This window comes from Brachyhypopomus gauderio, unplaced genomic scaffold, assembly GCF_052324685.1.
Source record: "Brachyhypopomus gauderio isolate BG-103 unplaced genomic scaffold, BGAUD_0.2 sc70, whole genome shotgun sequence".
NCBI classification, from domain to species: Eukaryota; Metazoa; Chordata; class Actinopteri; order Gymnotiformes; family Hypopomidae; genus Brachyhypopomus; species Brachyhypopomus gauderio.
In genome coordinates this window covers 963,059-976,398 of record NW_027506891.1, presented here as the reverse complement: position 1 = coordinate 976,398, position 13,340 = coordinate 963,059, and the positions used below count along the sequence as shown (strand labels likewise).

Below are 13,340 nucleotides of genomic sequence, written 5' to 3'. Positions count from 1 at the left end.
ACAGCAGCGATACCAGGTGACTGGGGCAACCCCGGGTGACTGGGGCAACTGAACGGCTCTGCCGGCTTCATTGCACTTTCGGCAGCGCTTGGTTGAAAGTATCTGGCGACGGCATAGATACACTCAACATGCTCAATACACTCACGGCTGCTCACACCAACAGGACTGCATGGCACAATAAACTCAAACGCTCAAGAGAGATCACCATTACACCCAGTCGAGAGAGATCACCATTACACCCAGTCGAGAGAGATCACCATTACACCCAGTCAAGATAGATCACCATTACACCCTCTCAAGAGAGATCACCATTACACCCACTCAAGAGAGATCACCATTACACCCACTGGCTCTCTCCGATTCAGGTGTTATAGGGGTGGGCGATATAATATCGTTCACAAAAATACCGGTACATTTCTTTATTCGATAGGATTTCGCTATATTGCAACATTATGACGCAAGGACGCAGGTTGTGCGTGCAGCGCGCAAAATAAACATGGCCAACAGCGGAGAGAGCAGCAGTGCTCACACTGAATGATTTAGTTCCTAAACGAGGAGCTACATCAGTAGTGTGGAAGTATTTCATGAACAGTTCACGTTCAAAGTTCAGTTAATTTTACTTTTTTCGTGAGATATTCAAATACTTTTTTCACGATTTGGCTGTTGCGCAATCAAGGGGCAGACACAAATGCGAAGTAGATAGTACAATCTCATTAGATTTTATTTCACATCTTACAGTTGCAGACGACACGCGAGTGGACCGCGAATGACGTGGCATGATGAATAGAGAACTAACGCTTAATACACTAAAAGGCAGCGGAAATGACAAGGGCACAAAACTAGACCAAACACAAGAGTACAACTAATTGTTACATACACTGACATTAATAAACACACGGGAAGCAAGTAACGGCCATACATGAACATGAAGTCTAACAGAACATACATGTATTGCCAGGCACGATATCACGTTAGAGAACACGGAGACCAAACATGAACTGAAAACCTAAAACACTACGAACCTGAAAATGGAACAGAGACTTTAACCATACACAAACACGAAGCTAATCAAAACCACGAATCACAGATAAGGCGTGAATACTGTGCACATCCAACTAGGAAATAAAGAAACGACAATGATCCCCGAAGGTATAGTCTGGACATAGGCTATACACACCAACTAGGAGATAAAGAAACGACAATGATCCCTGAAGGTATAGTCTGGACATATACACACCAACTAGGAGCTAAAGAAACGACAATGATCCCTCAAGGTATAGTCTGGACATAGGCAATACACACACACACTTGTAAAACTAAGACAAGCTAACACGGAACAGCTGAAACAGAGGGGCGTAACAAGAACAAGGAAAACTACGTTGCCCACAATGCATTGCGCACACAATGTCAAAACCATTTCTGTCTGGTGATGCATGATTTAAGCGGCACCAGCGAGAATACAGGAGGGAGGAACTTTCTCTCGTTGCGTTTCAAAAGAGAAAACAGATGTCACTCAGTTTTCAATGGAAACAAATTCCAACGTTCATTTACAGTGATGTCTACCGTTCATGACACATAATGTGAACTAATTCACGTTCAAGTTATTAAAAAATGTGTTGCGTTCAGTTCAACATTCACGAAAAAATGAGCGTGTTCAATGAACGCGTTCTTTTGAACTCGGTCACGCACAACACTGTGAATAGTGAATTTACTTGAGTTTCTCTTTTAACATCTTCCGCCCTGTCCTGCCTCTCTTCTTCGCGCAACTCATTTGGTACGTAGATTTGACTTATTACTGCCTCTTTGTTATTACCTTTTGGGAAGAAAAAATATCGAGATATATATCGTATATCGCCATTCAGCTAAAAAATATCGAGATATTATTTTTGCTCCATATCGCCCAGCCTTAAGGTGTTATTTCCATCACTTTCTGCTGCAGTAGAAACCCCTGAGCCAGGGGCGGGGCCAAGGGAACACAGGTGTACCAGCAGGCTGGATCACAAGTGACCAGACCCACAATGCCCTAGGTGTGTCACATGCTCACGTGTCACTCATGGAACGGTGCACCCACATCAAGAGCAGAAGAATTACAACAGGCTTTAGATTTATCGAACACTGCTCAACACCATTAATCCAGCAGCTCCAAGACTGGGTTTATATTCAACCATTTTAGTGCTTTATGTTTGTGTATCTATTGTAATAAAATATCACCCCGACAGTGATCACCTTCCAGGAGACAACATGTCTACCCTGATCCTGAAGCAGCTCACGAGGTTTCGTCCCGCTGTGTCGGTCTCAGGTGTGCTGCTGTGTATCTCCTAACATCTTACACAACTGTTGCCTTCATGTCTTCACATACCACACTAACAAGCTTCCCACGGACACCAAAGGCCTGTATTGATCTGAAAAGAAGTCACACACGCATGTGGACACACACACACACACACACACACACGCACACACGCACACACGCACACACGCACACACGCACGGGTCCAGAGAGCGGGAGGTCAGATGGACGCGTGTTGTTTGAAGGTGCTTCCTGTGCATTAATGATAGAGGTGTGCCAAAAAATCGATTCATATATCAAAAATCGATTCTCATTTACTACGATTCAGAATCGATTTTAAATGTCCCAAAATCGATTCTAAGTCGTGGTGAAGTCTCGCGTTACGCAATTACAAAATTACGCGAGACTTTACGCAGCATGTTCTGGGACACACTCATGCGCGGAAAAGGTTCAAAACACATGGAGGAAAGAGATATTCAACCTGTCCGGTCTTCATTTAAGGCAAAAATATGGGTTCATTTTGGTTTTTACCGAATGCCGGGGAAGACCGAACTGGACACAATGTAGCTCGTGTGCAAAGCTTGTGTAACGCGGTGAGCACGGGAGCGTTAATATAGAGAAGGGTGAGAAATAATATAGAGAAGGATGGACCCAAGTGCCGGCTCGCAAGAGCAAGACGTTTGACACTCGTCAAATGTATTAGCGAGAGGGAAACGCGCACAGCGACCCAGAACGAACAAACAAAACACGGAAGACTCAACGCGCAAGAGAATAGAAAGCAAAACCATGAGGGCACAGAGTAAATAGAAACAAAAAACCAATGCGGAAAATACAACGCGTGAAAAATAACACTCAACCGTAGTGAGACGGGAGGAAGAAACAAAACAGCAACAGTAACTAAAAAACAGCGCGGATAAATGCAACGCGAAAACGAAACCAAGGACACCAGCAGAAGTAACTGGCAAAAAACTCTGCAGCAAAATAAAACCCTTCCCAAAAATAAAGGCAAAACGGATAGGAAGACATACAGGATTGGGAAAACTTGAGATGGGTCAGAAAGCGACACATGAGATACTCGAATAAGTAAAGAGAAAGCATAACAGAGAGAGGTGGCGAGACACCATTAAACGATAAGCAATCACAGAGAAAGCAGAGACTGGCTGAGAACGTACGGTTACCGGTTTAGTCTGGGACTGACTGGTGCCCCTAGCGACGGCTGGGGGAACTGCATCCGAGCCAGCCCTGACAGCTCGCAAAATAAACCTCAAGAATTTTGGTAACAACAAAAACCATTTTATTTTACCAAAGCACTTAATTTTTGTTAATTAAATGTGAAAGACACTTAATTTTCTGTATTTGTCGTTCTGTCTTGCAAAGCAGACTGTAGTAGATCATGCAGATTTTATAGACTTAAGCAGACATTTTTATAAATCAAATCGTTTTTTGAATCGAAAATCATTTTGAATCGAAAATCGATTTTTGAATTGAATTGTGGCCCCCAAAATCGGAATCGAATCGTGAGATAGTAAACGATTCCCACCCCTAATTAATGAGTGGTGAGCCAGTTCAGACAATTGCGTCATTCCATTGCTGACGAAGCAGAGAGAGATTTCTCATGCAAACAATGCCCTGTCCCCACACACACACACACACTCACACACACACACACGGGTATTTATAGAGTCCGTGTCTACATATGACATAGGGGGAAGTACATCAGCAAAGAAACAGTCCATCCACAGATATGAACCACACCCATGTCGCGGTTTTTCCAACATAACAAAATACAAAAAATTTTTCAATGCAAATCACAGCACAGTTCAAGCCTACAACTCTAATTACATTTTTCTCTTAATGATCAGCTCACTCAAGAGCATAAAGCAAGGTGTCAAATCCAGTGAAGTCGTCTTTGTCCACATCTCAGAGTGCGCTGTCCAAAAAGATTAACCAGCTAAACAAAAGACGTTAGCTCACCCAGGAAGACATGACTGCCTGCTCAAAACAGACCATTTTCTTGGTTTCTCTTTCTTTTTTCTTTAAATGTCTTTTTTGCTCAAGTGTGCTGGTTAAATGGGACGAATAAATGGCTGCTTTAGCAATCAGCCTTTTAACGAGGTTGGGTGAACACCTGTGTGAAGGTGCTGGGGCCCGGTGAACCTGCTGGGTCTGAGGCGGTCAGTGCTGGTTTCCAGAACCTCACACACTCGCTGCACATTTCTACATTTCCCTTGATCCAGCACGTCGGGCAATTATCACCCCACCAAACTCCTGCCCCCCCGCGCCTCAAACCCCATTTGTAAAGGCCACAAATTTGCAGGTGCCACAATGTCAATCTGTCCCCACATGTAATGGCACATGTAATGGTTTGTCCTAGTATCGTTTCAACAGTCGGGAGGTAAACGTTGCAGGAAACAAGTGCTTCCTGAAGCCCTCAGCTCCAGACCTACTGGACAAACCCTCCAGTACAAACACCCCAAACACTGACCCAGTCTCCAGGACAAGTGTCACCATCATCCCCAGCTGTCTGAAGGTTCTGCCCGTCCTCCTGAAGGCAGTTCTCCAGCGTTCACCTGAACCTCTTGCTCTCACTCACTACACCTCAAAGGAAATACTCAACCACCCTGAACAGGATGCACAAGACCAAAACAATGTCTGGAATGTTTCTAAGGGAAAAAAACACAAGCACATGAAGCGGATAAAGTGAAAGACGGAGGAGGCCTGCTGTCTGCTGCTTACCTAGCTGCATGACGCCATCCCAGAGGAATCTGGACTAGATGTGACCTTGTTTGGAGAAAGACTTACAGCCGTGTAAAGAGAGCACCACCCCTTGTAATTACTCATTCTTTGCTTTCATTCAGACCGTAAAGCCCCATTCCAGCTGTTAAAAAGAAAAACACACCATGCATTATTAAAGCGGCATGCTATAAAAGGACACAAAAGCAGCACGGGACCGGGTCGGTGCGAGACGCAGGGGGAGGAGCCTCAGTCATCTCCCAAGAACACCTTCAATACAAAACGGAGGGAAAGATGTCATGTAAGAAAACAGTTGTATAGTAAGAGCCTGCCAGTTCATGTACTGCAGGCCATGAAACTGTAAAACATTTTTTTTCCCTTTCTTCTCAAATGTGTTTTATTCATCAACATAAAACAGCTCATAATGAGTAGAGTAAGAAAAAGACCATGCATGGTTTAAAGCTTTAAAAAAGATCATTCAATTCAGTAAGCGATATAATGATAATATATAATAATGATATTATGATGAATTATATAACGGTTACAGAAACTTGAAAAGATTAATGCAGTTTCTTTACACCCTTGCACAAATTTTTGTTTACCCACTTATACTTATCCTCCGGAGAATGCACCCAACACAATACCTTACCCACCCAACACACCACCCAACATATTCTATAACCTGCACTGATCTATTTGAGAAGTGAGTTATTTTATATTCTTATAATTTGGAGTCAGATATTTTAGAAGTTTTATGCATGTCAATCCTTCTTCTGCACCTATTTCCATCCTTGGTTGTAGGCAAGCAGGTAGGTTAGATAAATCTCATAACTAAAACCCCTACACACAAGCATGTAGGTTAGTTAAATCTCGTAACTATAACCCCTACACACACAAGCAGGTAGGTTAGTTAAATCTCGTAACTATAACCCCTACACACACAAGCAGGTAGGTTAGTTAAATCTCGTAACTATAACCCCTACACACACAAGCAGGTAGGTTAGTTAAATCTCGTAACTATAACCCCTACACACACAAGCAGGTAGGTTAGTTAAATGAGAGCGAGAATGGTCATGTGAACTGTATCAAAGTGGGAAGCACTCATTTACACACATCTATTAATAGGGTTAATAGGGTGAGTAACAAGTCTGCTGGGTCCTAGTGCCAGTCGAGAACAAAGGCCATGAAAGAGCAGAGTCTGCAGGAGTCCATCTCCATGGCGACGCCGCCTGGGGCCCACTGTGGCCCTCACAGTAGATCTGATATGAATGATCCGGCAGTGATGGAACAAGATGGACGCCACCAGGGTGCTTTGAAGATGTACAAGATTCATTCCTCTTTATTCCAAATCAAATAAGCTTATTTACGGTTTTGGAGAGTGATTTAGGTCACAATAGAGGACTTGACTGGAATACGTATAAACAGGAAGTGCATGAGCAGGTAATGATAGGGAGAGGTTTAAAGCTCATTTTAATGGCATGTTTAATGCAACACGTTAGTGAATTATTAATTTTCCAACGGCTCTGTCTGCATCACAGACAACTGAAACGCAGCTGTTTAATGCAAAGCAGCATGTGAGCAGTTCATGGAGCTCAAACACAAGTTGCCCAAGCTCATCTCTTCTGGACAGGATCACTGCTTCACAAACTCACTTCAGCCTTTCAATTGTTTCATCTTTCACAAGAAGAAACACTCATAGCAGAAAGAATGAGAAGGCCCATACAAATGTTACGCCAGAGATGTGTGTGTCACATGATTAAGGAACTGGAGATCTTGGCGAATGACCTCATGCGCTGCTCACTGACTTCACACGCTTCCAACACAGCGACTACACACTTCTGCAAGAACCACGTCGCACACACTGCAACATTCAGCCCCTGTAGTATCCCTCCGCCAAAATAACATGCTTTCACATGTGAAATTAATTCCCGCTGTATGTCTGAAAACAGCCTCCTCTCTGGACCACATTTGTACACAAACTGCTCGGGTTCTGACTGCAGTCAGCAAGTTTCACAGCTGACGTTAACAGCAACCATGATGCGTGGCTGTGAAACACAAATGGAGGAAACTCTCATCGAGTACGCTGAACCATATCTTCTCTAGGGAGTGACCCTCCTCAGAGTTTGTTTGCTTTGCACATGCACTTATTTGGATCACATTCACGCAAAGACTGAGCAGATATATGAAAAGGCCACCAGAGAGTCAAGAAGTTCTATGTAATGCGTCCCAAGCACATGTGAGTGTTTCATCGTTGTCATGAGACAGTACAGACGCATGCAGACAACATGAAAGCACTTAGAAAAGCCTGGCGCTTATGTGTAGAGGTGTGGGTTGTTGGCCATCATGTACACTGTATACGTATTGAGTAGACCACAGAAGAGAAGTCCTTCACAGCGAGAAAGTGAGTCTCTCCTTTTTGGTTATAAGAGCTATACAGTCTGTAAACACAGTCAGCACAAGCATGAGTGGTACTAGTCTCTTCATTCAGAGTGTGAGGACACACTCAGTGTTCTGTGCTCACTCACCCCATGAGTTGACCACCATTTACTAAAACATTGCGTCCCTCTGAGGAAAACATTCTCCGTTATTTCAGCAAGATGCCACAATAAACTGTATGTGGACATTACTCCAACCACAACATGAGGGTTAGTTATGGCAGACTGTGGCTTAGGAGAAAACAAAGCAGGAATGATGGCTACATCTAGACCTTGGTATGGCTCTTGGGGTTTCCATGCCATTCTAAAATGTGCATTACAAAAATTTGTTACATGGTACAAGCATATATTTCAGAATTAGGTACATTTGTTTGCATTCTTAAGTTTAACATGGAAACACACCAGAAGAATCTAGCAGAAGACCTCCGTTTTCAATCCTCAACGTGTTGTGATGAATGTAAGAGTGGGCAAACTGTCAAATGCAATTTAATAGCCCTCTGAAAGGAAGACGGACCACAACCATGCTGGATGACAGACAAAGATGTGCTCGCCTGCTCTTTCGCACACACACACACGCAAAAAGGCTGGACCAGGTTTACATTCAAGCATATACATAGATGCATAAACCAAAACACCCCATGCAGAACACTGAAAAAAATGGGTATTAATGATGGACAAAAACAAACAAACCTAGAAGGAATTAAAAAAGATAAGATAAGATAAACCTTTATTAGTCCCGCAATGGGGAAATTGCGGGATCAAAGTATACAAACACATGCACATGAGCTTGCACACACATGCGCGCGCACACACACATGCGCGCGCACACACACAATGTGACTAACTGGCCTTTAGCATGCGGGTGTGTGTGTCGCCCACACTGCCGGCACTGATAAGAATCTCCCCTAAATCCTGCTGACTGAGGTGAGACGCAGGTCAGCCATGTTGGCAGACGTTGCCCTGGGAACGATGCAGCCGGTGTCATGGAGCACATGATGGGAAAACTTGGCCCCGCACCACACCCCAACACACCGCAACACACCACACCGCAACACACCGCACCACACCGCACCACACCCCAACAACACACCGCACAACGCACCGTACCACAACGCACCCCAACACACCGCACCGCACCACACCGCAGCCCAGAATTCACTACAGGCCTCAGATGACAACAGGAACCTCAGGAAGAACTTTGAGGAAGAGAAACATGCAAAAACACTCACAATTTCTTGACAAACCAATCAGAGAAGCGCGCGCGCGCACACACACACACACACACACACACACACACACACACACACACACACACTACATGCAGTAACACACCTTTATCCAAGTGACCAGGGGTCACCAACATGGTCCCCAAGGACGTCATGAGTCGCCCGCAGGCCCCCCGCACAACAATCGACACTCGCCGCCACCCCCCCGCTCAACAATTGTAATACACCACGAATGTATCAAACTGGTAGCCCTCCGCAATAATTGGTATCCAAGAGGTAGCTTCCAGTTTGAAAAAGGTTGGTGACCCCTGCTTTAGACGGAAGGGTCCATGCTATTGTCTCGTCAAGATTGGACTACTGTAGTGGTCTTCTAATTGGATGCTCTAAACCAGACCTGGGCAAACTCCGGCCCGCGGGCCACATCCGGCCTGTTGTGCGTCCCTGTGCGGCCCGCGAGAGGCCAATCATAAATTACAACATAAATGAAACAAATATCATGCGTCGTGCGTGAAATACAACTGACGCTTTTATTTTGAAAGCGCTACGTTTGTGTTAATTCCATGTGGCCGTACGTGTGTGTGTGCGAGCTGTGCGAGAAACACTGTAGGTGATCAGCGACAAGTTAAGGTTGACTCCGCACACCTCGCGCGAACCTCCGCGAACGGCGGAACATTTATGTGACGAATTTTAATTGTGTATTGTGTTCCAGGTATGAAAAGTGCTGGAATTTAGGCTAAAGTACTTGAAAATGCTTGAAATTGTGACTGTATTTCGATTCACAACAAATAGCTGACTGAACAGGGGGGTAATTCCAGAAAGCGGATTCAGTGACGAAACCGGGTAAGTAAACTCAGAGTTAACGAAAACTCAGGGTTTTCCGTTCCAGAAACCGAGCTTAGAGAGAACCTGAGTCAGCTGGGAAATATTGAAATGAACCTTGAAAGTGCCGTAGAAGTGCTTTAAAGCTAGGTTTAAACTTGACGCGGCACAAGCAGCGCAAAGGTCCGCGCAGCAAAAATGACAATCGCGGTGACTCCACCCTCACGCGAGGGCCTTGCGCGTTGCTGATTCGCAGGGTCGTGCACCTCTCGGATTTTGTAATTCAGCTTCAGCGCGATGAACAAAGTCATGTTTGCAGGGTTCATACACCTTTACAAGGTGGAATTAAAGCACTTCACTTTTAATGTCCATTTCAATATTTCCCAGCACGTTAATCTTAATTAAGTTAAATATTTATACATATACTCGAAATAATTCACTTCATCACATTATTTAATGGTTTATTTTCAAAACGCCCAATCTTAACGTCTTCACGTTTTCTCATGTTTCGTCCAGGAATTACAAGAGGCTCGTATTTGTTAACGTAATACAAGAGAACTGTTCAGTCAGACAGATATTTGTGAAACGAAGTAGTTACAATTTCAAGCATTTTCAAGTATTTAGCCTAAATTCCAGCACTTTTCAAACCTGGAACACAATGCAACATTAAAATTGGTCAGATAAATGTTCCTTCCCCTGTTTTTGAGGGGTGTTTCTTTATACACTCAAAAAAATGACCCAAGCCCTCCTTTGGTGTGCCACATTATGTTTTTGCTTGATTTACTCAAACAAATTGGTTAAATATTAAATGCATTTAGATATCATTGTTTCAACACAATACATTTACCCATCATTCATGAACCTAATACAAATAAGTTCATTTCAATTCGGGACCTTCTCGTGCGCATGCGCCTTCCCACACACACACAAAAAAAAATATTTAGCCTTTAAGTTATAACTTACACTTTTTAGTAACGCCAACTATTCATTTTGAGTTTTTTTTTGGATTTCAACTATAGTTTGTGAGTGTTTAGTCTTTCAACAAGTATTGTTAAGTTAATTTAATGAAGCAGATATTTTAAAGAGTCAAATGACCGTCATATTGTGAGTTATGACTATGCCAGAGAGACCGTAATAAAGCGGTTGGGCAAACCAAACTAGATAGCAAAGCTATTACCGGCCGTACCCCTATCGGCCAGTTCCACCTTTTGCGCAGTTCCCTTAAATAAACTAATAAAACTGTCATCTTGTGCATTTTATTAACCTTAAGATCAATGTATATGTACAAGACCCCTGAAAAAAATCAAATTATCAGCTTCTCTAGCTAGCTAGCACTAGCTTTAGCTTGGTTTGTCGATGCATTTTAGCAAGTTAGCATTAGCTAGATAGCTAGCTAGAGAGTCTGATAATTTGGTTTGTCAGGTTCATTGTACTTACACATACAATATACTGGTCTTAAGGTAATAAAATGCACACAAGGAATTTTTGTTAGTTTAACTAAGCTGTACAAATGGCTAACAACCTACTGTTGGCCAAATTAATTCACTAGATAGGTAGCTAGTTAGCTAGCTAGAGACTGGTAATTTAGATAGCTATGGGATGTCTTCCCACCCATTTTAGTCTTTGACCAAAATACGATGATTCACTAGCTACACCAAACACAATATTTTATTACTTTACTCTTTTTATTGTTTTCTTGCTGAATGAACGAAAATAGCTTGCCTAAACATATTGTAATTGGTACGAAAATCCGAACAGTCCGAAAAAGCCTAGAAACGCTGAAGTGAATTAAATTAGCCTACACTACATCCCAAAGGTGAAACTGAAGACAGTCTGGAGAGTGAACGAATTGCTTTGCTGACAGAAGTGGCCAAACGTGACAACAAAGCTGTAATAAAAGCCAAGATGAAGAAAACCTTCTACAGACGACAAGAAGTTCTGAACCAGAAGCCCAGGATAGAGCATTTCAAAAACCGATTGCCTGCCCTTTTTGAGCAGAGTGAAGCAAGTGTGTGTGCGCGCGCGTGTGTGCTTTTTATTTTCCAGGGGGATCAACGGCTGTCATTTGTATTTTGCAATAGCAGTGTTTCCATTTATTAATGGCAGTACAAGTAAGTCTTTCTCTTTTTTTTCCAGGTAAATGCAGAGTTCTTGCGAGTCACAACCAAACCACTTCGATCCAAGTTCCTCTCCCAGTTTGACAACTTCACAGTGAAACTGATGCAGGTCCTCCAGAGCAAAGGAGGTGTTGAGGGACAAAGGATCAAGCCCTTCCTGGAAATGGCCGATTCGGTTAGTATGATTACATGACATCTTTTTTTCCTCTGATTTGGCTAATTTCCAGAAATGACAATTGCATTCTTAAAACTAAAAGACTGTTTGGCAAGGCCATCTTTCACTTCTATACAACAGCTCACTACTCATATCTCAACTGGTATTTCACAAAACTGTTCACTCTTACCAAATAAGAGTCTGTATCAGTATAGTCAGGAACTGCAACCAATGGTCAAATCAATGGTTTGGTCAAATTATTGAGGCACAAATCAGTTGTGGGCAATTGCACGATCATTTGGGGATTTGTGAATGTTTTTAACTGGCATTATTGTTTGTGTCTTGTCATTCATCTTTTAGTGACATTGACGTGAGGAGGGAGTGCGTCCTGCGCAGCCTGGTTGTCTATCTAAATGAAGACCCAGATGCGTTTTTCAAGGAGTATGGGGTAAGTGTCTCAGTTCTTTATTATGTAGTATAATCTTACCTGTCCTGTAATAATTATGGGTTTTCACACAAGCAGCAGTGCATTCCAAGAGATGGTATACAGTGGGGGTGCCGACTAAGAAACTTTTCTTAGTTTCTAACTTTTCTTCTTTCCATTGAAGTCTCTAGCCAATGGTGTGACCAAGATGACATTGTTTTTACATCAATGGCTGTATTTTTAATTATTTTGAGGGAACAATAAATTGAAGAATTATACACGTTGTACGCTGACTGCTTTTCATTCTCAGTGATATTTCTTTAATGTCCCATGAAAAGATATACTTGCAAATCTGCAAAAATGTGACGAGTGTACTCAGTTCTGTTATACACTGTAGTTTATAACTTTTTGATTTCTTAATGCTTTTGTTAAACTTGTTCTGTTTTGTTCAGTCCACTGAGGAGGCAGAAGGGTACATCACAGCCACAGTCATGGGGATTTACAGCATCAGGAGCCAGATAACGTTGAGTGCCATGCCAATGCCCTGCTACAATGTCCTGACTTGTCACCAGAGACCAATACACACACACTTGTAATTTTTGATATGTGGCGAGCACTTTTGTGTCCATACAAATGTAGTGTTTATATAGACTACTCACCAGAGACCAATGCGCGCGCGCACACACACACAGTTATCTTTTTTTGCTATTTACTATGTGGTTGGTAATTTATGTTGAAAGCATTCTCCATGCCAATGCCCTGCTACACAGCAAAAAGTGAAATCTTAGCAAGCGTATTTTTATAGTTTCAAGTAGAGTATTTAGACTTGATTGAAGATATTTGTGCGTTCAGATTTGTCCAGAAGATTCTCATGACTCTGGATGGAGACAAACAATGTGAAAATCAAGCTATTTGCTTATGACAATATCCACCTTCAGCTTTTTGGTGTATTGGCAAGTCACATTCAAAGCAGGATGCTCCATGCCAGTGCCCTGCTACAGACTACTCACCAGCACACGCATACAAACACACACATGCACACCATTTTTTCTTGGTTTGATTTTTTAAATTGTTGAAAAGAGAAAGTTCTAGTTGAAAAGTACTAGTTATTAGTTTTTTAATTTTTTAGTTTTTACTTAAAT

At 42.6% G+C, this 13,340-nt stretch overlaps 1 protein-coding gene and 1 long non-coding RNA gene across 6 annotated transcripts in view; one reads left to right on the top strand and one right to left on the bottom strand.

Annotated features, from left to right (window-relative positions):
• Positions 1–13,340, bottom strand: part of pawr (PRKC, apoptosis, WT1, regulator) — an 84,340-nt gene that overhangs the window by 66,839 nt on the left and 4,161 nt on the right. The window lies entirely within an intron of this gene.
• LOC143491078 (uncharacterized) lies at positions 11,367–13,230 on the top strand. The gene is made up of 3 exons (XR_013125079.1): positions 11,367–11,795; positions 12,135–12,222; positions 12,651–13,230. It is a non-coding gene; the product is annotated as an uncharacterized LOC143491078 (long non-coding RNA).